Genomic DNA, 21,421 nt, shown 5'->3' on the forward strand with positions numbered 1-21,421 from the left:
GGTTCAACACCAGGAGTGGCTTCGGTATCTGTAGTCGGGGTGTGGGCCAAGGAGCCTGCGACCTCGGGCACAGGAGACACCGCCAATGAAGTGTCGTCGGTAGTCAGGGGCTGCGTAGGCGTCTCGCTGAGAACCGGACCACGTACAGTCTGCTTTGGCATGGTGTCAGTAGAGGCCGCGGACCTCGTGTGCCGGTCCTTATCTTTGCGTTTTTTAGACTAAACTGGAGTCAGAGTATCCGACGACATAATATAGTTAAATGTTTTTCCAAAATAATGCTGGGAGAACTCTGCCTGACTCTTAATAGTGCATTTGTTGAATGTAGCACAAAAGCGACAGGCCGAGACGTCGTGGTCTGGGCCTAAACAAGGTATACAGAGGGAATGGAAATCCTTATGCGGTATTTGCTTCCCACATGAAATACAATTGTTAACTTTGTCCGACATCGATCTGAGGCAAGAAAAGTTTCCCCAACGGGGTACTTAGCTTTCAAGAAGACTTCGGTTTCCAAATTTTCGTAATTTCAGGAGCTGGCTGACCGGCACTTGCGAACTCCTTCTGCTTCGGGCACCACGCGGCAAGAAAGACTGAAGAAAATGGCGTCGGCTGGTTCCTTTATACCCCTGTCGCACTGACGTTAGGGAAGAAGCAACGACAACCGACACCGGACCTAGACTTTGGAATTCGGCCGACCGAGGACCCGCCTGACGGCAGGAGAACCCATCTGTTATGACTGCAGCTGTATGCACGATGAACATCTAGAGTAAACCACCCATGCTAATCACTTGAGAAGGTTCGGGGGAAGGAGGGTGGGAAGGTTGCAGAAAAATGAAGTATAACTACTCAGATGGAACGTTATGGTGAGTACATAACTTCTTTATCTGAAGTAGTTAAATTTATTTTATCTGCAACCTGTGGGACAGAGTCCCCAGCTACTGAAACTCCTGGGAGGTCCTCATGGAAGGATATTCCTGAGCACCACAGAGCTGAAGGATGCACTCCCCTCTGGAGATTAAATCCAACTTATAATGAAAAATAATATAATGAGAAGTGACTTAGCCCAAGCTGCTGCCACACAAATGTCATCCAATGACACCCTACACCAGAAAGCAGCAGACGTCGCCATAGATCTGGTGGAATGAGCTTTAACAGGACCAGGTGGAGACAAGTCTTTGTCTTTGCAAATTTGCAAAATACATAATGTAATCCATCTAGCTAAGGAAACTTTGGAGATGGCCTTACCCAAAAAGGGCTTAGAAAAGGACACAAATAACTGGTCAGACTTACGGAAGGGCTTTGTTCTGTGTAAATAAAAACAAAGTTGTCTATGAAGATCTAGCAAATGCAGTTTATATTCACCCTTGTTCTGAAAATTTGGGCAGAAAACAGGCAGGTTAACGGTTTGATTAATGTTTGATTCAGAAGCCACCTTTGGTAAGAAAGAAGGGTTTGTACGGAGAGAAACCCTGTCCCTTGTGGAAGATCAAGTAAGGGGGCATGGCAGACAAGGCTTTAAGCTCAGAAACCCTCCTAGCCAACATAATGGCCACTAAGAAGACTGTCTTCCAGGATAAGAACTTCAAATCTGCTGATGCTGCAGGTTCAAAGGGGGGAGCAACTAAGGCCTGCAGAGCCAAGGTATGGTCCCAAGGAGGAACAGGTTTCTTAACTGGAGGACGTAAATTTAGAAGAGGCCAGGGCATTCCTGTCTTCACTGACAAGGAAATTTGAAATAGCTGCCAGTTGCACTTTCACAGTGGAAGAACTGGCCCCTTGCTGAAAAATGCTGGCTAAGAAATCCAGTACCGCAGAGACAGGAGCCGTAAAAGGATCCAGCTTTCTCTGAGAAGCCCAAATAGAAAATTGTTTACATTTACTATGGTAATCTTCCTAGTGGAGGACTTATGAGCCGCCACTAGAATAGTTTTCACTGAAGACGAAAGACTGAGCGTCTTGGCAATCAAGGGAACTGGAGCAACCAAGCTGTCAGCTTGAGGCTGTCCAGGTTGGGTGGACAGACGCCGGAAGGATGAGAAATGAGATCCGAGCAGGAATCTAGAATCAAAGGAGTAGCTAGAACATGAGACCAGAGGAAGGGGAACCAAACCAGATGAGGCCAAAACAGGGCAATGAGGATAACTTTGAACCCCAAATTGGCAAGCCATCTGAAGAAACTTCAGAATGAGGGAATCAGAGCAAAGAACTCGTTGCACTTCGCATTGGAAGGAGATGCGAAGAGATAGCAGCAAGGTTGTCCCCACGCAAGGAAGATCTCCTCCGCTACTGACAGTTTTAGAGACCACTCGTATGGCATTAGAATAGCCTGACTCAATCTGTCTGCTAAAATGTTGGAGCGTCCCGGGATGTGTGTTGAAATCAGAAACCGACTGGTGGAGATCATCCACTCCCAAACTCTCATGGCCTAATGACACAGAGTGTAGGATCTGGTTCCACCTTGTTTGTTGATGTACCAGACATGTTGTCTGACTGAACTGCAATAGTCCCCAGAGGAAGAACAGTGTGGAAGGCCTGCAATGCTAAAAGCACTGCTCTCATCTCTAGAACACTGATGTGCAATCTGGTCTCTATCTGGGACCACGTGCCTTGGACCGTCGTCCCTAGATAATGCACCCCCACCCGAGCTTGGAGGCGTCCGTGGTCACTGTGGCTTGGGCTGTGGATGGAATAAATGGGCATCCCTCTGCAATCTCCGGAGACTGGACTCATCAGGGAAGTGACACCCTGCAGGCTTTGCTGATTTAAATTGGGTATTCCATGGGGAAATCTAGCCAAGATCTCTGGACTGCTAGAGTCCATTGTAGAGCATGCATGTGAAGACGTGCACAGGGCAGGATAGAAATTGCTGCAGCCATAGAGCCCAGGGCTCTGAGAACGTCTGCCGCTTTCGGTAACCTGGGGCCAAGAATTATTGATACATGAGCCCTTAGACTCTGGACCCTGTCTGGAGTTAGAAAGACTTTCAGTTGAAGGGTGTCCAGCCATGCCCCGATAAAGTCCAAGATCTGTACTGGATTCAAGAGGGACTTGGGAACACTGACCATAATCCCTAACAGGTCTGCAAGATGAAGGAAGGAGTCTCTGGCTTGGCAAAGAAGACGCTTGGTGGTAGCAGCGAGGAGTCAGCCGTACAGGTAAGGGAATACCTGAATCTCCTGAAGCCTCAGGTGAGCCGCTACAACTGCCATTATCTTAGTAAACATCCTGGGGGCTGTGGTGAGACCGAAGGGTAGGGCTCGAAACTGGAAATGAAAAAATCTCCTGGAGCTCTTGTGAATCTTGATATGGTAGTAAGCGTCCTGGAGGTCTATTGAGCACATCCAGTCACATTCTTGAAGATAAGGTAGAATGGACTGTAAGGTGACCATCCAAAATATCTTGTTTGGCGACAGCCATATTTAAGGATGACAGATCCAGAATGGGTCTGAGGTCCCCCGTCTTTTTTGGCACTACAAAATCCAGGAGTAAATGCCTGACCCAGACTGATCAGGGGAACCGGTCCGATGGCTTGTTTTTGAAGCAGCTTAGAAACCTCCAACGCTGCCGCCTCCCTTTGAGTGGGTGGAACATCTGGGAGGTGATTTGATGGGATAGGAGAGGTAACAAACGGGATGGTGTAACCTCTGGATATTATTTGAAGCACCCAACGATCTGCAGTTATGGACTCCCATGCAATGATAATCTTCCCCCGACTGCCTCCACAGTAGGACAGTTGGGCAACCCCTCAGGGCTGCTGCGCGGGCCTGTCAGAGAAGGGCTCCCTAGACCCAAAGTTCCTCAAACCCCTTCTGCACCTGTGATGGTGTCTGTCATGTCCCCCTCTGCCTTTAGGGGACAAATTATCCTGAGAGTCCTGGGAAAACTGCGATTTCTGGAACCACATCTTCTTTTGCCCTCTCCGATTCCTGGAAAAGGATCTTTGTGGACTGGAGAAGCGGCTTGGCGGCAGACAAAGTCTTCCCCTCTTTTTCACTCGGAACAAGGGTGTAAAGTATGGTCTTCCCAAAAGAAAAGAACCATCGAAGGGAGCATTTGTAAAAAACTCCTTGAAGGGGTCCGCAAACTGACACAGTCTGAGCCAAGCGTGTCACCTCATAGCTATGCCGGTCCCAGCCGCCCTAGCTGCTCCTTCCATAGCATGAGAAAGGAGGTGCATGGACGTGTTTGATACTGATTTCAGAGTCGACATTTTTACAGAGAACAGACGCTTGTCCTCGTGCAATAAAGACTCTGGGGGCAAATCAGCTAATTCCGTGACTAGGTCTCGCTGCAGTCATACAACGTGTGCCAAGTAGTTCAGCGCTCGGATGAAAACCTTCGCTGAAGAATACACTCACTTCTCAAATCGATCCACCATCCTGACTGGACGCCTTATCCGGAGGGTGGACCAAGGAACTTTCTTGAGCCAGTTCCCTCTTGGTGGCTGCTGCAACCACCATAGCATCCACAGGGGATCCCTTATACCATGCATGTCTGTCCGAAGGTGGAGATAGAATTTTGTCTGGACGCTTAGGTATCGGCTCTATGGTGTCAGGCTTCTTCCATGCCTGTGTGGTGAGAAGATCCACTAAGGGATCCGCCGGGGGGGGGCACCCAGGACGTAGATGGGCCCGTGCCAAATGCCTCCAGAAACACTGATTAATCCGTAGAAGGTTTTGGGGTTGACCAACCTCTCCTCTGGCAGAGGATCTCCATAATGTCTGCAAAGGAGACATACTCGGGAGGTGACCTGGTGGAAACTTCTCCTTCATCTAAATCAGTGTCTTCTGTAAGAGACTCAGGGGAGTCCAGGTGCCCCCTTTTGCATGTGTGGTTACGATGGACCTTTTCAGTGGGACTCTCTGAAGAGGACTCATGAGCCACGGGGGGTTCCTCCAGGAGAACCGGCTGGGGCTCCTGTAGCACGGGCTGTCCCTGAGACAAGCTGAAGGGAGTTGTAACCGAATCCGAGGGAGTCTGGGCGGAATCCAAGGAAATAGGCTGTGGCCTTGATCCTTGGGAGAGAACCCTATCCACCGCTTCGAACGCCGATAGAGAGCGCACATCTTTAGAGCCTAACAAGGAGGAAGCTTTCGCTGGGTCCGCTGTGAGGATCGGGGCCCTGACTAGGGTAGCCGGAGCTCCAAAAGAATGGCATGGATCTGACAAGGTCAGAGCCAAAGACACATCCATACCCTCGGGTCCAACTCCCCGTCCTCGGCCCCGAGAGCTGCTCAGATCCAAGCTGGTCAGATCAGAGAAACTCAAGCTAATTGCCGGAGTCAAGGTTGGAGGAACCATCGGCGCTGAATCCAAAGCTCCTTGGATCCATAAACCCCGAAACCGCAGGCCGGATCGGGGGGGAAGAAGAAACTGGATGAAAGAACGGCATGGAGGTCCCCCTTTCAGAGGGAGAGAGGCCTGACAAGACTCCCATCTGGATTTGGGTCTGAATAAATCTCATCATCCTGTCCATATCCATTTCAGAAAGACTCCGTGTCAAGCGCGAAGAAGCGACTGACTCAGATCTGGCTGGTCGACAGGAAGATTTGGAGGACGGCCTCAGCTCCATAGGCTCCAGGGAGAATCTGGGGGAGTGGAGCCGAGGAGACACAGGTCGCGAGACCTGGGAAGGCGGGTTATGGAAGGACTCCTGATCTGGAGACCATTTTACAGGGTCTATCCCCTTTCTTCTCTCTGTCTCTCACTGTCTGCATCCTTATGTTTCTTGTTTCTCCCTTTGGCATCCCCTTCAGCAGGTCTAGCGGGAGGGTGATTCCCAGCCTGAGGGAGTGGTTGGGCAGGAGTTGTAGAAGCAGAGGCGGAGGCTGAAGTATCCAAAGTGGAAGCTGGAAGCAGGCCTTTTGTCACCAGTTTGGCCTTCCTATCTTTCAGGGCCCATGGGTTAAACCCTGCACAAACAATGCATTGGGCAGATAAATGAGCTATGCCCAGGCAAACAACAAACAGTGTGTGACCATCCGCTGGTGAAAGCTTATGAGCACACACTGTGCATTTTTTAAAAGTCGGTTTTGGCTGTTCAGACATTTCACCACAATAGTAGCCACATCTAGCAAACCCCAACACACTACTGACCACGCACGCGCTATAGGGAAGGGAAGGGCCTACCCAACAACAACCTCACAAAACTATAAACTTTTTTTTTGTATTTTTTGTAACAACCGATGAACGTTAGGGGGGAGGAAAACGGAACTAACTGAACTCTTTCAACACAAAAAAAAAAAACCCAAAAAGCACTTACAATAACCCTAATGCTCAGAGCTACGGAAATCACAATGCTGATGCACGAAGTGGCAAACCAGATCTGGGGGAAGGTAGGAGAAGGTGGTGTGTTATGGGTAAGGGGGAGGAGCTTGGAGCTCAGAGCAGATGCTTGTAAAGTTGCCGACTCAGATCTGATATGGATCCGAATACCCACAGGTTGCAGATAAAATGAAGTTAAATACTTCAGATCTAAAATTAACAAACCATTTTGGGGCCAGAAAAATCTCTCGCCACCTGTCTTCTGAAGGCAGAAACAGGACTATTTTTTTTTTTTTTTTTTTTTTAACTTGGGTAAAAACAGGAATCACCATTACCCTTAAGGAGGTCTTGGTTGATACTGTCTTGGAGATAGCTGGGCTGGTGAACAAGCCTTGCTCTTTACCTTCGTGCTTGCTGTCATAATACCTTGGCAATGACTGACACACAATCAGGGAAACATCCATACAGGTCAAGCTGTGATACAATGCAGGCACTGGACAAGCTTCTCTGAATCAGGAAATCAGTCAAGTAGGGATACATATCAAACTATCTTGCCCTGAGGTAAGGAAACACCAGGACTAAACATTCAGCAAATACTGTGGACACATTGGAGACCACATGGTAAAGTGGCAAAATAACTAATGTTTACTTCCAGCTACAAAATGAATTAACTGCTTGTGATCTCTATGAATGAAGGCACAGATGCAAGATTATTTATTATCGGGGGTCACAAATAGTACATCATTTATTAGCAGGGGAATCAGCCTGAAATATCAGCAATCTACCTCCACTCTTTATTAGACTTGCTGCAAACTCCATAGCCTACCTCATTTCTATACTCATCAACCACTCTATCAGAATCCACAGTCCCCTCTCTATGGAAACAATTCTTTATAATTCCTATCCACAAAAGTAGTAACTCTATTGACTTATCAAACTACTGCCCTATAGTTACTTTGTACCCCTGTCAAAAACGCTAGAAAAATGGAACCCTTCATTATTTTCCATGCTGGCAGGGTTTCCCTCAGGAATATCCAATGCCTGTAACTCAGACACTCTTCTTGCTGAAGTGATGGCTAGAAGTAAAGCGGTTTTCCAAGAGAGGAATTTTAACTCTGTCGCAGCAGCAGGCTCAAAAGCGGGAAGTGTGAGCTTCTCTAGTACAAAGTTAAGGTCCCAGGCAGGGGTGGGAGCTCTCTTCAGGGGCCTTAAATTGTTAGCTCCTCTCAGGAACTGTTTGATGAACGGGTGAGAAAAGAGGTGGCTCAGTATTGTAATGAGCTGAGATGGCAGAGGCATGCATCTTAATTGATGAGAAGGATAGGCCTTTGTGGAGCAGCTCTGCTAGGTAATTTAGGATTTAAGGTAAGGTGGGCACAGCGGTGTCCTTTCCTTGAGACTGGCTCCAAGAACAATATCTTTTCCACTTTTCTGAATAGGATTTCCTAGTACTAGGCCTTCTGGCCTCAAGGATGACGTCCAGCACCTGTTTGCTGAGGGCTGCTGCTGGTGTATTCAGGGGATAAGCCAGGCTCAGGGTTTGCAGCTGTGGATCCAAAATCTGGCCCTCCTGCTGGGACAGCAGGGATGGGGTCAGATGTAGGTGCCAGGGTGGGACTGCTGTCAGACTACGTAGGAGTGGGTACCAGTGCTGGTGTGGCCAGTCTGGGGCAATAAGGATTGTCCTTGGTCTGTCCTGTTTGATCTTGAGTAGTACTTTTGAGAGGAGGGTCAGAAGGAGAAAGGCATAAATTGAGAGGTCTCCCCATGTAAAGGATAGGGCATCCACTTTCTTCGCTTGGTTGTGAGGATTTCTGGTGCAAAATTTGCTCAATTTGTGGTTTTGGGAGGAGGCAAAGAGGTCCACCTTTGGTGTCCCCCACTTGTGGATTAGAAGTTTGAATGAGTTGGGTTCCAGTTTCCACTCGTGTGGGTGCAGTAGATTTCTGCTTAACTCGTCTGCCAGTGAATTTGGTTTGCCTGGCAGGAATTGAGCTTGCAGGTGCACTTGGGTGCTCAAGGCTGTGTTCCACAGGGCCATAGCCAACCTGCAGAGTGGGTAGGAATGAGTCCCCCCCCCCTGCTTGTTTATGTACCACATAACTGTCATGTTGTCTGTCTTTATCAGGAGTTGTCCTGGAAGGATAAGGTATTTGAAGGCTGTCACAGCATTCTGTACAGCTAACATTTCTTTGTGATTGATATGCAGGGGAATTTGTCCTGGTCTCCATTTGCCTTGAATGCATTTGCCTGCCATGTGAGATGTGAGCCCCCCATGCATAGTCTGATGTATCTGTTGTCAGGGTTTGGGTAGTGAGGGGTTGAGTGAAAGGAAGTCCCTTGTTGTGGTTGCATGCCTCTGCCCACCAAAGGAACTCTGTCCTTAGACAAGGAATGATAGGAATCAGTGTTTCCAGGTCCTGAGAATGTTGACACCAGAGACTTAAGCACCACTGACGTTTCCTCATATGCAGTCTTGCATATGGAATTAGTAGAATGCTTTAGGCCATGAACCCTAGGGCTTGCAGTATTTTTCTTGCAGATAGCTGGGTTTCCATTAGTTTGAAGTAGTTTGTCAAACAAACCTCTTTTTCTGGAGTGAGGAATGCCATCTGGGAAGTTGTGTTCAAGCTTGCTCCCAGGAATACAATCTTTTGGCTGGGCAGCAGTGGTGATTTTGTTCTGTTGATGGTGTACCCCAGAGAAGTTAGGAGCCTCTTTACAAATGCCAGGTGCTGAAGTAGTAATTCCTGACTGCCCGCCTGAATCAGGCAATCGTCCAAGTATGGGTAAATTTGAATATCTCTCTGCCTGCAGTATGCAATAGCTGGAGCCAGATACTTTGGGAATACCCTGGGCACAGTAGATAAGCCAAAGGGAGGTGCAGAGAACTGATAGTGCATATAGCCTGCCCTGAAACTTAGACATTTCCTGCAAGATTCCCTTATGGGGATGTGCAGATAAGCTTCTTTTAAGTCTAGGGTGACTAGCCAGGTGTCCTTGACTAGCATAGGAAAAAGCTGTTGCAGTGTAAGCATTTTGAATTTTGGGACCACCAGGAAGGTGTTGAGAATTGACAGATCCAGGATAGGGTGCCAAGAGCTCTCTTTTCTGGGCACCAGGAACAGTCTGGAGTAGAAACCTTGTCCCCTTTGCTCTACTGGAACAGGTTGAATAGCCCTGATACTGAGAAGAAAAAGCACTTGCTTTTGAGCCTCTACCCACTGGTTTGGAAGCAGGTCTGGCAACCCGCTTGGGGTTGGCAGGGAGTAGAAGTAGAATCTGTATCCCTGGGATACAATGTTTTGGACCCATTGGTCCTGGGTAATGGACATCCAGTTTTTTGCATGCAGGGCAAGTTTTCCTCCTAGGGGTGCAAGTACTTGGGCATGGCTGGGAAGGATGATAGACAAGTCATTGTGAACTTTTTCCATAAGGGGGTGGCTTACCATTCCCTATTTTTGAGGTGGGAGCACTCCATTGTTTAGATCTCTGCATACCCTGAGACTGTAGTCTTGCTGGTCTGTTGCCCCTGGGTTTGGGCTGAGAAGGCATGGAAGGGACTGGAAAAGACCAGTTTTTAGAAGGCCCATGCCTACTGAATCTAGGTGGCTGTACATGTAAGAAATCTTTAACAGTTTGCATAGATTTAGCTTTTTCTTCCATCTTTTTAAGAAGTTCTTCTGCTTTTGTGCCAAAAAAGAAGTTATGTACCTACCATAACGTTTCATGTTAGTTGCCTTCATCTCACCTTCCTTCTTGCCGTTTGGGTTCAGAGCCGATCCTCGGCTCCGACTCGACCATCATCTATAGCTTGAGAGCTGATTACTGGCTCCAGGCTACCCCTTATCCCAGAATGCCCAGCGTCAGCTGCCCAGATCTCATTTGTGATAGCGCACACTGGACATAAGTAGAGTAGCCAGTTACCTAAAAACTGGTTGTCCAATATACCTAAACAAGGAAAGAGTCATAAATTACCTGGCATATGAAGTAATAAAAGATACTCAGCCAGTGAAAACAAAAGAAACTCCTCTCAATCCTCTAGGAAGGGGGAAGGAGGGAGGGACGCAAGAAGGAAGGTGAGATGAAGACAACTAACATGGAAGGTTATGGTAGGCACATAACTTCTTTATGTTAAATTGTCCATCTCGCCTTCATTCTTGCTGTTTGGGACAGCATCCCTAGCACCTTAAATCCCAGGTAGCACATTGGAACAGACTCTTCAGAACAGTAGAACCAAAGGAAGCTCTGCTCCGGGAGACCATAGCCACCTTGTAATGAGAGATAAAAGTATGAGGGTTTGCCCAAGTGGCAGCTGCACAGATCGAGTCTATGGACAACCTAGACTGAATGGCTACAGAGGTGGCTAATGCTCTAGTAGAATGACCTTTTGGTTTAGCTGGTAGCTCTTTATTTCGTAACTGATAAATAAAGGCAATAGTATCAGATAACCATCTGGATAAGGTCACCTTAGAAACTGGAAGGCCCTGTTTGTTGAAGGCATAAGAAAGAAACAACTGGTCTGACTTTCTTAGTTGCTTAGTTCTATGGAGGTAAAAACGCAATTGTCGGTGCACATCCAGTAGGTGGAGCTAGTATTCTGCCTTGTTGCTGTAATTAGGAAAGAAAACTGGGAGATCTATGGATTGATTTAAATTGTTCTCTGAGCAGACTTTAGGAATGAAGGATGGATTGGTCCTCAGAGAAACGCTGTCCTTGTGAAACACCAGGTAAGGAGGATGAACACACAGTGCTTGAAGTTCTGAGACACGTCTAGCTGAAGTGATAGCAACCACAAAAAGTGTCTTCCAAGAAAGAAATTTTAAGGAACATGATGCTGCCGTTTCAAAGGGAGACAAAATTAAGGAAGCTAAAACTAAATTGAGATCCCAAGGAGGAGGAGGATCTCTAACTGGGGGTTTAAGAAGAGATGTTCCTCTCATAAAGGCCTTGCAGAGCTTATGAGACATTATGCTAGAATTGAACATACTGATATGAAAATTAGAAATGGCAGCTAGCTGTACTCTAATGGTAGCGGAAGTCGTCCCAGATAGAAAAAGTTGTGCTAGAAATTCAAGAATTTCATGGACTGGGGCTGAGAAAAAATCCAAATTTCTAGATTCTGCCCAGTAAGAAAACCGTTTCCATTTACTAGCATACATTTTCCTCGTAGTAGACTTATGTGAGGAAACAATAATATCACTGACTGCTGGGGAGATACTGGAAAGCCTGGCTAAGTGGAGCAACCAAGCTGTGAGCTGGAGAGTTTGAAGGGATTGGTGCAACCTGCCTGATTGATGAATCAGATAACCTGAAACCGGCTCCAGAATCCACGGTTGATCCAGAAGGTGGAGGTGCAGGAACGGGAACCATATCTGTCGAGGCCAATATGGGGCAATGAGGATCATTTTGCAACCCAACGATTTTGCTTTCTGTACGAGTCTTGGTATTAGGGGAAAAGGGGGGAAAGCGTAAAGGAGTCCCTGAGGCCAATCGTGGACTAGAGCATCTCTGGGTATATGAACTGGAAGAGGAAGTAGGGAGAAATAGCTGCTGCATTTGTTGTTGAGAGGAGTGGCAAATAGATCACAGCAAGGCTGTCCCCATTTGTGGAAGATAAGATCCGCAACTTCCTGATTCAGAGACCACTCGTGAGGCATGAGGATAGCTCTGCTGAGCCTGTCCGCTATGACGTTGGATTTCCCAGGGATGTGCATTGCTATCAGAAAACACTGGGAGGAAATCGCCCATTGCCACAGTCTGAGTGCTTCTCGACACAAGGGGTAAGACCTGGACCCGCCCTGTTTGTTGATGTACCACACCACTGACATGTTGCCCGTTTGGATTGCAGTGGTCCCGGAAGGAAGAGAGTCTTGAAGGGCTTGCAACGCTAGGAGCACTGCTCTCATTTCTAGGACATTGACATGCAGATGGTACTTGCGAGGTTGCCAAGTGCCTTGGACTGTCCTGCCTAGATAATGCCCCCCACCCCACCCTATCAGGGAGTAATCCGTGGTCACTGTGGCTACTGGAAGGGGTTGTATGAAAGGTCTGCCCTGAATCACTAGTGGGGAAACCATCCACCAAGAAAGGTGCCTTTTGCATGTTTCTGTGATCAAGATCATGTGAGACATGGAGAGCTCCTGGAAAGACCACTGCGTGAAAAGAAGCCACTGAAGGATTCTCATGTGGAAATGTGCTAATGGGAACAAGAAGAATGGCAGCTGTCATGGATCCTAGAGCTTGAAGGACATACCTGACTTGAATCCTTTTGCTCTGCATTAGAATTAACACTTGTTGACGAATAGTGGAAACTCTTTCCTGTGGTAATCTTGCAAACATTTCTTTTGTGTTTAATTCTGTTCCTATGTATGTGACAGACTGACAGGGCAACAAGGCAGATTTTTCAAAATTTACTGCAATGCCTAGTTGAGTGCACGATGCGATTGTATAATCACGTGCCTCTACGAATTGATGCCTGGTGGTAGCAGTCAGGAGCCAGTTATCTAGATAGGGAAACACCTGGAATCCTTGACGCCTCAGGTGAGCCGTGACTACTGCCATACACTTGGTGAACACCCTGGGGGCTGAGGTTGAGACCAAAGGGCAGAGCTCTGAACTGGTAATGACTGGCCCCTACCCAGAAGTGAAGTAATCTACTGGAGCGTCTGTCCATCTTGATATGGTAGTACGCGTCCTGAAGATCTATCGAGCACATCCAATTGTCCTGACCCAGAAAAGGGAAAATGGACTGCAGTGTCACCATCCGGAACTTTTCTTTTTGTACAGATTTGTTCAATCTGCTGAGATCCAGTATTGGTCTCCAGTCTCCTGTCTTTTTTGGTACTAAAAAGAATCTTGAGTAAGCTCCGGATCCTAGTTAGTCTGCAGGGACTTCTTAAATGGCTCATTTTTCTAGCAGTCTTGAAACTTCCGTGACTGCTTGATCCCTTAGATTGTGGGAGTCGGACATCTGGGATGGACTTTTTTGATTCTATGGGGGACTGATGGAAGGGAATTTTGTAACCTCTGGATATAATGGATAGTACCCATCTGTCTCTTGTTATATTTTGCCAGGCTTTTTGGTACAGCGAAAGTCTTCCCCCGACTGCCTCCAGAGGTGAGCAGTCGGGCAACCCTTCAGGGATGCTGGAAGGGCTTGGCAGAGAAGGTTTCTCTGTCACCCTGGTTCTGCGGTCCCCCTCTGCCACGAGGGCAGCGTCTGTTATTGTTGTTTCCCCCTCTGCCCCTGGGGGGAAAAATCACCACGTGCGTCAGGCAAGGGTCCCTGGGATTTTTGGAACCACATCTTTCCGCTCTTCTGACCCTTGGGATAAGGTCTGGAAGGGATGGAAAAATGGACTCCCATGGCAGAGAGAGTCTTGCCTTCCTGGTCACACCTGGTCAACTTGTCTTTCACCTGAGGCCCAAAGAGAAAGGAGCCATCAAAGGGAGTATTGGTGAAGGACGCTCAAAAGGGTTCCGCAAACTGACACAGCCGCATCCAAGCATGTCTCCTGAGAGCCACACCTGTCCCTGCGGCTCTGCTCCCTCCATCGGCTGCATAGGAAATCAGCCTCATGGAGGAGTTGACTATGGAATTAAGAGTCACAAGCGGAGAAGCTAATCTGGCTGGTACTCCCTCAGCTGTAGGATCTTGAAGGGCATCTCCAAGCTCTTTCAGGAGATCCCTTTGAAGATGTGTAAAATGGCATAGATAGTTCAGGGACCTCATTGAAAAATTCGCTGAAGCAAACATTCGCTTTCCATATCTGTCCATCGTCCAAGACTCTTTGTTTGGAGGATGAACAGATGAAGAGGTTCCTGCAAACTCTTTCTTGGTGGCTGCTGCTACTACCACCATGGCATCAACGGGCGCACCTTTGGAGAGGAATTGTTTGTCCTGGGGTGGGGGGGGCTGTAATAAATTTGTTTGGTCTCCTCGGAGTAGGTTTCATAGAATCTGGAGCTGACCAAGCCACTACAGACATGAGTGGATCGAAAGGAGGAGATACCCAAGGAGGTGGAAGGTCGGGAACCAGATGCGTCCAGGTATACAGACTCATCCTCGGTAGGGGCTAGTGAAGTTCAGTCCCCCCTCTGTCTAAGCATTTCAAGGATGTCTGAAAAGGAAACATCTTCAGAGGGGAACCTTGGGGACCCTTCCGATTCATCCATGTCTGTATCTGAGGTGACAGACTCAGGGGAGTCTATGTGCTTCCTCTTGCACTTCTTCTTCTGGACAGGCTCTTCCAAGTGATCAGGGGAGGCTTCGGAAGAAGAGGGATCACCCAATGGGGTGTCCTGGGGAATAGGTTCCCTACGCTTGGGGTCTGGAGGAGGAGGAGTAGAGGTTGGAACAGACACCATGGGGGGACGAAGCCAATGGAGCTGGCAGTAGAGCTGTTTCGGGGGACAGCACACTTCGCATGACCTTGAAGGTATCTCGACCTCTAGGCAGAGAAAGCTCCGGCTCCGAAGAGACAGGAGTCCTTCTCCACATCGAGGGTGACAGCTCCAAGGCCGATGTTGGAGCAGAGCTCACCTGCGCCGAAGCTCTGAGGGGGAGAACGGGGTCGGACAAGGGTCCGATGCCACCCCCCCCCCCTCGGAGCAGACGAGAGAGACCCGGTGCCCAGATCCCTTGATAGAAGGTACAATTGAGGTAATTGGAGTTGACGTCGGAACCGAAGGAGAGATGATGATCGTTGCTGACAGTTCTACTACCTGCAGATCCATGGTCTCCGGCTCCGAGCTAAATGTAGTCGGAGGAGGAACGGAAATATAGGCGGTTGGAGCCAATACCTGCTGAGGTGGGCTGGACAGTAATTTTGCCAGGGCCTGTGACTTAAGCAACCTACTTACTACACTCTTCACATCATGATCTGATAATCTAGAGGATAGAGACGAGTGGAAAGAATGATGGCTATGTTCACTCTATAACAAGGGTGACTGAGGTGCCGAGTGGATGGTCTCCAAGGATGGAGACCTCAGTGTCTTATGGCTCAGACGGCTCCGATATAGCAGATGGAGCCAATGGAGGAGTTGCCTTCTCGGTGCCAGCCGGCACCGACATACTTGGTTGGTCAAGTAAAGGAGTCGGCTCTGAAGGTGGAGCCAACGACTTGACAGACTTAGAGTTCGCTGGCTGAGTACTTTTAGCCGGAGAATCTTGAGGCTTCAATAATCCCCGAAGGATTCATTTGTTTTTGGGCTCCTCAGGACCCTTGGACTAAAAGCGTGACATATAGAACAGGAGTCCTGCAGGTGAACAGCGCCCAGACAATATACACAACTAGTGTGCTCATCTATCAGAGACATTTTCTGACAGCATGAGTTACACTTTTTGAAGCCAGATACCTTGGTATCTTTAGACATTTTCCTAACAACAAACTAAAGAACCACAATAACAATAACAAAAAAAGTTATAATAATTATTACAACTTAAACGGCTAACCTAATAGAGGGTGAGGAGAACTCTCTAAGTTAAAACGAGTTCAAGGGTAAAGAGGCCTGTGGAAAGGAACGACGTCCAACAAAGCACACACACACACACACACAATATAAGGTGATAAAGTGTATAAGTACTAAGAGACTACGGTTAATAACACTTTTACAATTAAAATTTTACAATAACAGCAAAAATATGTAATACAAAACAATACTAAGCCTGAGCCAGTAACGAAGCAACCTCGCAGCTGAAGCGGCAAATGAGATCTGGGTAGCTGATGCTGGGCATTCTGGGATGTAGCCTCGAGCCAGTAAACAGCTCTTGAGCTATAGAAGATGGCTGAGTCAGAGCCGAGGATCGGCACCAAACCAAAACAGGAAGAACGAAGGCGAGATGGACAACTTAACATCAAACGTTCCTGGTTTAATGGAGCATCTAGTAATTTTGCTTTGACATGGTCTGGCAAGATTTGTTCCTTCAGCCAAGCATGCTTTCTCAGTACAGACCCAGTGACAGCATCCCTGCAAGATATCATCAAACCCACATTGCAAAGTATGTTTACTAACTTGGTTTGTAGAATGCATTAACTCTTGTAAATCTTTATTTTCTGTACAATCTGGAAGCAACAACATTTTTTGTTTAATTAGTTCCATAATATGCTGCTGGTACTTCAACATGTGAAAATGGCAATTCAAAGCCCTGATGGCAAGAGTTGCAGAGGTATATAACTTCTTACCCCCATCAGTCTAAAATTCTAGAATCCCTGTCCGAAGGGGTTGGGTTTTCGGCAGTAGTAGCCTTAATGCCTTTAGGTCTCTGGATCCGCAGTGGGATTCTTAAAGAGAAATTTGTGAAAGTCATGTACTCTATAGTACCTGTCAGGCTTTCTAGGAGCTGGTGGCAAAATATCACGAGTAAGACTGGATTCCATGAAGTCATCATTTACAATATCCAGGACAGGGGGTATAGCTAGAGGCCTGTGCTGAGGCAAGTCTAAAAATTCTATGAGTCTCTTTCTGGACTGAGGTTAGTCCTGGCATTCCCAGTGGAAATGCTGTCTTAAGGTATGCAAGGTTTCACCTAAAGAAAAGTTCTCTTTAGGGGAGGCAGAGGGAATGGAGTTCCCTGCATCTGAATCCTCATAACTAGATAAGGGTATGTCCTGGTAATCAGAGGGATCAGTCATCGGACTCATGGTCTGTAGAATCAGAAGGAAAATCAATTCTTTGTCTTAGAGGGGGAAGGCTGGCTTCCTCTAATTAAAGTTATAAGGTCTTCAGCCATTCTAAGCATTTCTTTCAGTGGCATGGGAGCTTGAGTATGCGCTTTGGTCATTGGTTTTCTAGGCATAGTGCGAACTCTGGACCCGAGAAACTTGGTAGTTTTAGTCAAAAATGAAGTTGTTGGTTTAATATGAACATCGGAAGCTGTGCCTGCACAGCGGCTCAGGAACCAACCAAGGTAGAGACATCCACAGGTTTCATAGTCGAAGAACCATCTTGAGGCATACCGGACTCTGAATGGGTCTCAGCAGAGGCCTGCGAATCTGTAGAAGCAGGTATCAGGGGCTGCGAAGGCACCTCACTGAGTACCGGCGGACTGGCAACTAGCTTAACGGAAGTGTCGTCAGCAGTTTTGGACCTATACAGTCTGTCTCTGTCTTTATCCTTGTGTTTTTTCGGAAGATCGGTAGTCCGATGGCTTATCAAAGCCATTTCGGAATACGGAGAACGAGAGTGAAAGAATTTAGCGACAAAGATAGCCCGACGATGAATAGTTCCGGCGTTAAGGCACAAAACCGACAGCGAGGAACGTCGTGGGCTGGGCCTAAACAGGTGACGCTGTAAGAATGAAAACCTCTGTGAGGGATTTGCTTTCCACAGGCAAGACAATTGTTAACTTTTTCTGACATCGGTTAGAGCAAGAAAAAAGGATCCCCAAAGGGGTACTTAGCTTTAGAAGACTTCAGGTTTGAAACTCGAAAAACAAAAATTTCAGGTAGCGGCCAACTGGCACTTGCGAACTTCTGCTTCGGGGCTCTCACGCGGCAAGAAAAGCTGATGTAGTGGCATCGGCTGCATGTTTTATACCCCTGATGACCCGACGTCATGAAGAGGCAAAAGCATCCGACACAGAAATTCCAAGACTCTGGTATTCGGGCCGACTGAGGGCTACCTGCAGGCAGATAACCCAAGTGTGATGAATGCAACAGTGAAACACGAAGAACATCACTCTAGGACCCAAACTCAAAAGTACCTACAACAAAGTTGCCCGGTTTGCTGCTTACCAACCATCTAACTAACATCATTGTCTCTCACTCTCTGCTTTAAACAGGCTACAATTTCACCATTAACTACAACTCTCTCAGCTATCTATCATTTGGCTCCATTCTCTACAAACCCACCACCAGCCCTAGCATCTCTTCCATGGTCTCTCTCTCTCTCTATACTCCAGCTAGACACCTCAGGAGATAAAACCAACAGCACCTTGAAATTTTTTAAGCCCAAAAAATTCATTGGCCAAAGCATATATAGCTACTCCACTACTCTAAACTGGAACAGGCTTACCCCCAGACATCAGAAAAATAACCACCACACATAAATTCAAAAAAGATCTCAAACAATACCTTCTTGACATCTCAACTTGTAACTGCAAAAGCCAGCATACCCACATTGTCCACTCACTCCACTGTCCCTAGCTACCTTCTCTACTGTACTACTACTTACCTTCTCCAAACTCCTCGACTCCTTGCTTCCTCTCACCTTCTGCTCCCACTTCCCTTATTTATCCTCTCAATAACTCCCATGCTCACCTTCACTTCCCATTCTTCTCTTCTTTTCTCTTATTCTAGCATCCCTCCCAGCTCCTCTGCCTCTAGTATGTGAATATGACTGTAACCTGTAAATTAATGATCTACTGCCTCAGCAACAGGTATGTATACTTACAAATCTCATTCATCACTGTCCCTGTATAACCCATAGCACCAACACTGTATTTTGTATAAACCATTCTTCAACTGTCTCAACTAAGTTTTTTACAGTGTAACCTGTACATAACTTAATTACCTGCCTACCAACTGCTCTGTAACATGGCATTTCTCAACATATTCAAATCTTAGCATCCTCCCACTGTAACCATGCTGAGAAGTGTAAATAGTTTTTTTCTACTGCTTTTAGCAAGCCTGTGCTGTGTAACTGACTTTATTGTACTCACTTTATGTACTCTGGACTGTTGTAATTTTTCTTTATTTTACTCACTTTATGTACTCTTTTAGATTGCTTGCATGTCTGTAACTAGTTATCTGCACTCTTACAGAATTTTTCTCCCCAGCCTCTGCTGAAAAAGGGCTTCTGCTAAGTCGGACAGTTCTGGTCAACAAATGTCAAACAAATAAATAATATCAAATAATAAATAAGTTTGTAATTTCTTAATCTTGATTGATCTAAACTTGGTTGGCAAAACCTATCCTTGATACTAGGAACAGTCCTGAGTACAAGCCTTTCTCTTCTTCTTACCTGAAGACCACTTCTACGGCCTCACTTCACAGTAGCTGTTCCAAACTTGGCCTTGTAGAGGACAGAAGACATCCCTAGGAAGTAAGGAAATATTCTGACTTGTATCTTATAATGTGTAGATACTGTTTCTGTCTACAGACTTAGGGACAAGATTACACATGTTCTCTGAGGTAGGTAAGACTCCAGTCCACAATGTGAGGGAGTAACAGAAGGACACTTAACAGTCAGTAAATGGCACTAGTCTCCTGACTTGCAGGGGACATACTCCATTTACTGCTGCAGCTTTTTCCATTCCCCATGCCTGATATTTCTATTTATAATCTCCTATCTAGTTCCAACTGCTTAGCTCTAGACTGCATGCAAAAGAAGAGTTGCTGCTTTGTTGGGTCATTTTTGCTTTAGTTTTAAAGTGAAGGATGCAAAAGCTGGCTCACTAATATGCTAAAGATAAAATACAATACTTTCTGTTTAATGGCTTTGCACATAAACCTTAGAGAAAATCTCAAGAGCATCCCTTCTATAAATAAAAGGAATGGAAAAATATTATCAACATTATCAGCAAAATATTCATCTTCATCTGTTTCAGTAAATAAACTACACTTTGCAGAACCACATCTAAATTAAAATATTTAAAAAAAGTATCTTCTGTTGAAAAATTTTAACTGCATTATGTACACAAATCACTGATCAAGAAACGTCTAGAGCAGTAGGATTGTTTAAAATAGTGGTCAGATTACATTATGCAAATATTAATACAGTGTGCAATTAACTCAGATTCCACCTTTGAACAAAAGGGATAAGACAGACTCAGTCATGGCACAGTTAGACTTCCTGAACAGCTTACACTTCATGTTTCCCACATACGAGAGTCCAGCAACTCATAACACAGCAAAAGTGGATGACACAATGAATTTCCTCATGATTACATTTATTCTGGTGTGTTGCCAGTTAAGACAGTAACTCATCAAATACAAGTACGTGAAACAAAACTGTGCCAGCATGCACAACCATTCTCACAGGAAGAAAAAGATAAAGCTAAACATGCAGTTGAAGCTTTGCAAAAATAAGCAATGGTGAAAGTGCCAAGTCAAACTACATAAATGGGATAAAACAGCTTGCTGTACTCCTAACAATGCATGATTCAAAAGGCCAATATTCAAGTTCAGCCTAGCAGTGCAAACACACAAACAAGAAAAACCCAGAGTTACCACCAAGTATAAAACCTAAAATTAGCTTTAGGCCCTTGCAAAGATGCCCATTGATTGCTTAGCTTTCTGCTTTCAGCAGCAGAAATACCAACGGCATAAAAACTAGTAAACATCAGTTGGAGGCAGTTACTATCTCAGATCATACTAAATCAACATCTGTTATAATACACTTCTTTAACAAACAGTATAGATTACTAAGGAAATGGTCAGTACCTTTTTGCAACATTCTCTAACAACCTGTGCCTATTCCTGTATCACTACTGAATGGTGTTCCTCTAATTTTCAAATATTAAAAACTCATACTTCACCTAAAAATACTCTACAGAAGAAACTTAACGGTAAGGCAGTTCAACCTCCTCCCCATACAAATGAATTGTTTAGAAGAAATAAGTTTGACAACTGGCAGCTGTAAAATAAAAACTCTGTAGTCTACCTCTTAAAATTATATGAAATCCCATACTAATTCACCACGAAGTGTTATGCCTGAAAAACTCTACCATGACCAAGACATTTAGCAGTTAAACATTAATGTAAAGTACAATTGTGTAAACTCTTACCTTAACAGGAGATGTCCTTTCCTTCACTGTTGCAGTATTCCTTACATCTGGGATTCCCTGTCTAGGGTAGCCCAACATCCGGCCAGTATACAAAAGTCTTAGGATGCTTTAAGGTACGCTGTATGTCACATGTATGCGCTCCTCACATAAAGTAGTGCATAAAGGTGACATCCAGATGCACCATTCTGAGAACCGATAACCCCAATAGGAATGGCAGTGTAAGGAAAACCAAGAGGTAAAATGAAAAAAAAATCCAGGGAAAACGAAGCGGATCTGAAGAAGTTACAGCTACTGTGATGAAAAACATGTAGGAGATTTTCTGCGTTTATGCTTTTCACCGAGTAGTTCTGCAATTTGCAATAAAAGCACAACAGAACGCTTTGTTTTCCCAGGATATTTTTTTCATTTTATTTTACTGGTTGTAGTTGT

At 46.0% G+C, this 21,421-nt stretch overlaps 1 protein-coding gene across 3 annotated transcripts in view; it reads right to left on the reverse strand.

The window, feature by feature from the left end:
• MLLT3 (MLLT3 super elongation complex subunit) overlaps positions 1-21,421 on the reverse strand; it is a 1,902,592-nt gene that overhangs the window by 1,066,996 nt on the left and 814,175 nt on the right. The window lies entirely within an intron of this gene.

Source organism: Protopterus annectens, chromosome 2.part0 (genome assembly GCF_019279795.1).
Source record: "Protopterus annectens isolate FY-2018-M chromosome 2.part0, PAN1.0, whole genome shotgun sequence".
In the NCBI taxonomy this organism is placed as follows: domain Eukaryota; kingdom Metazoa; phylum Chordata; order Ceratodontiformes; family Protopteridae; genus Protopterus; species Protopterus annectens.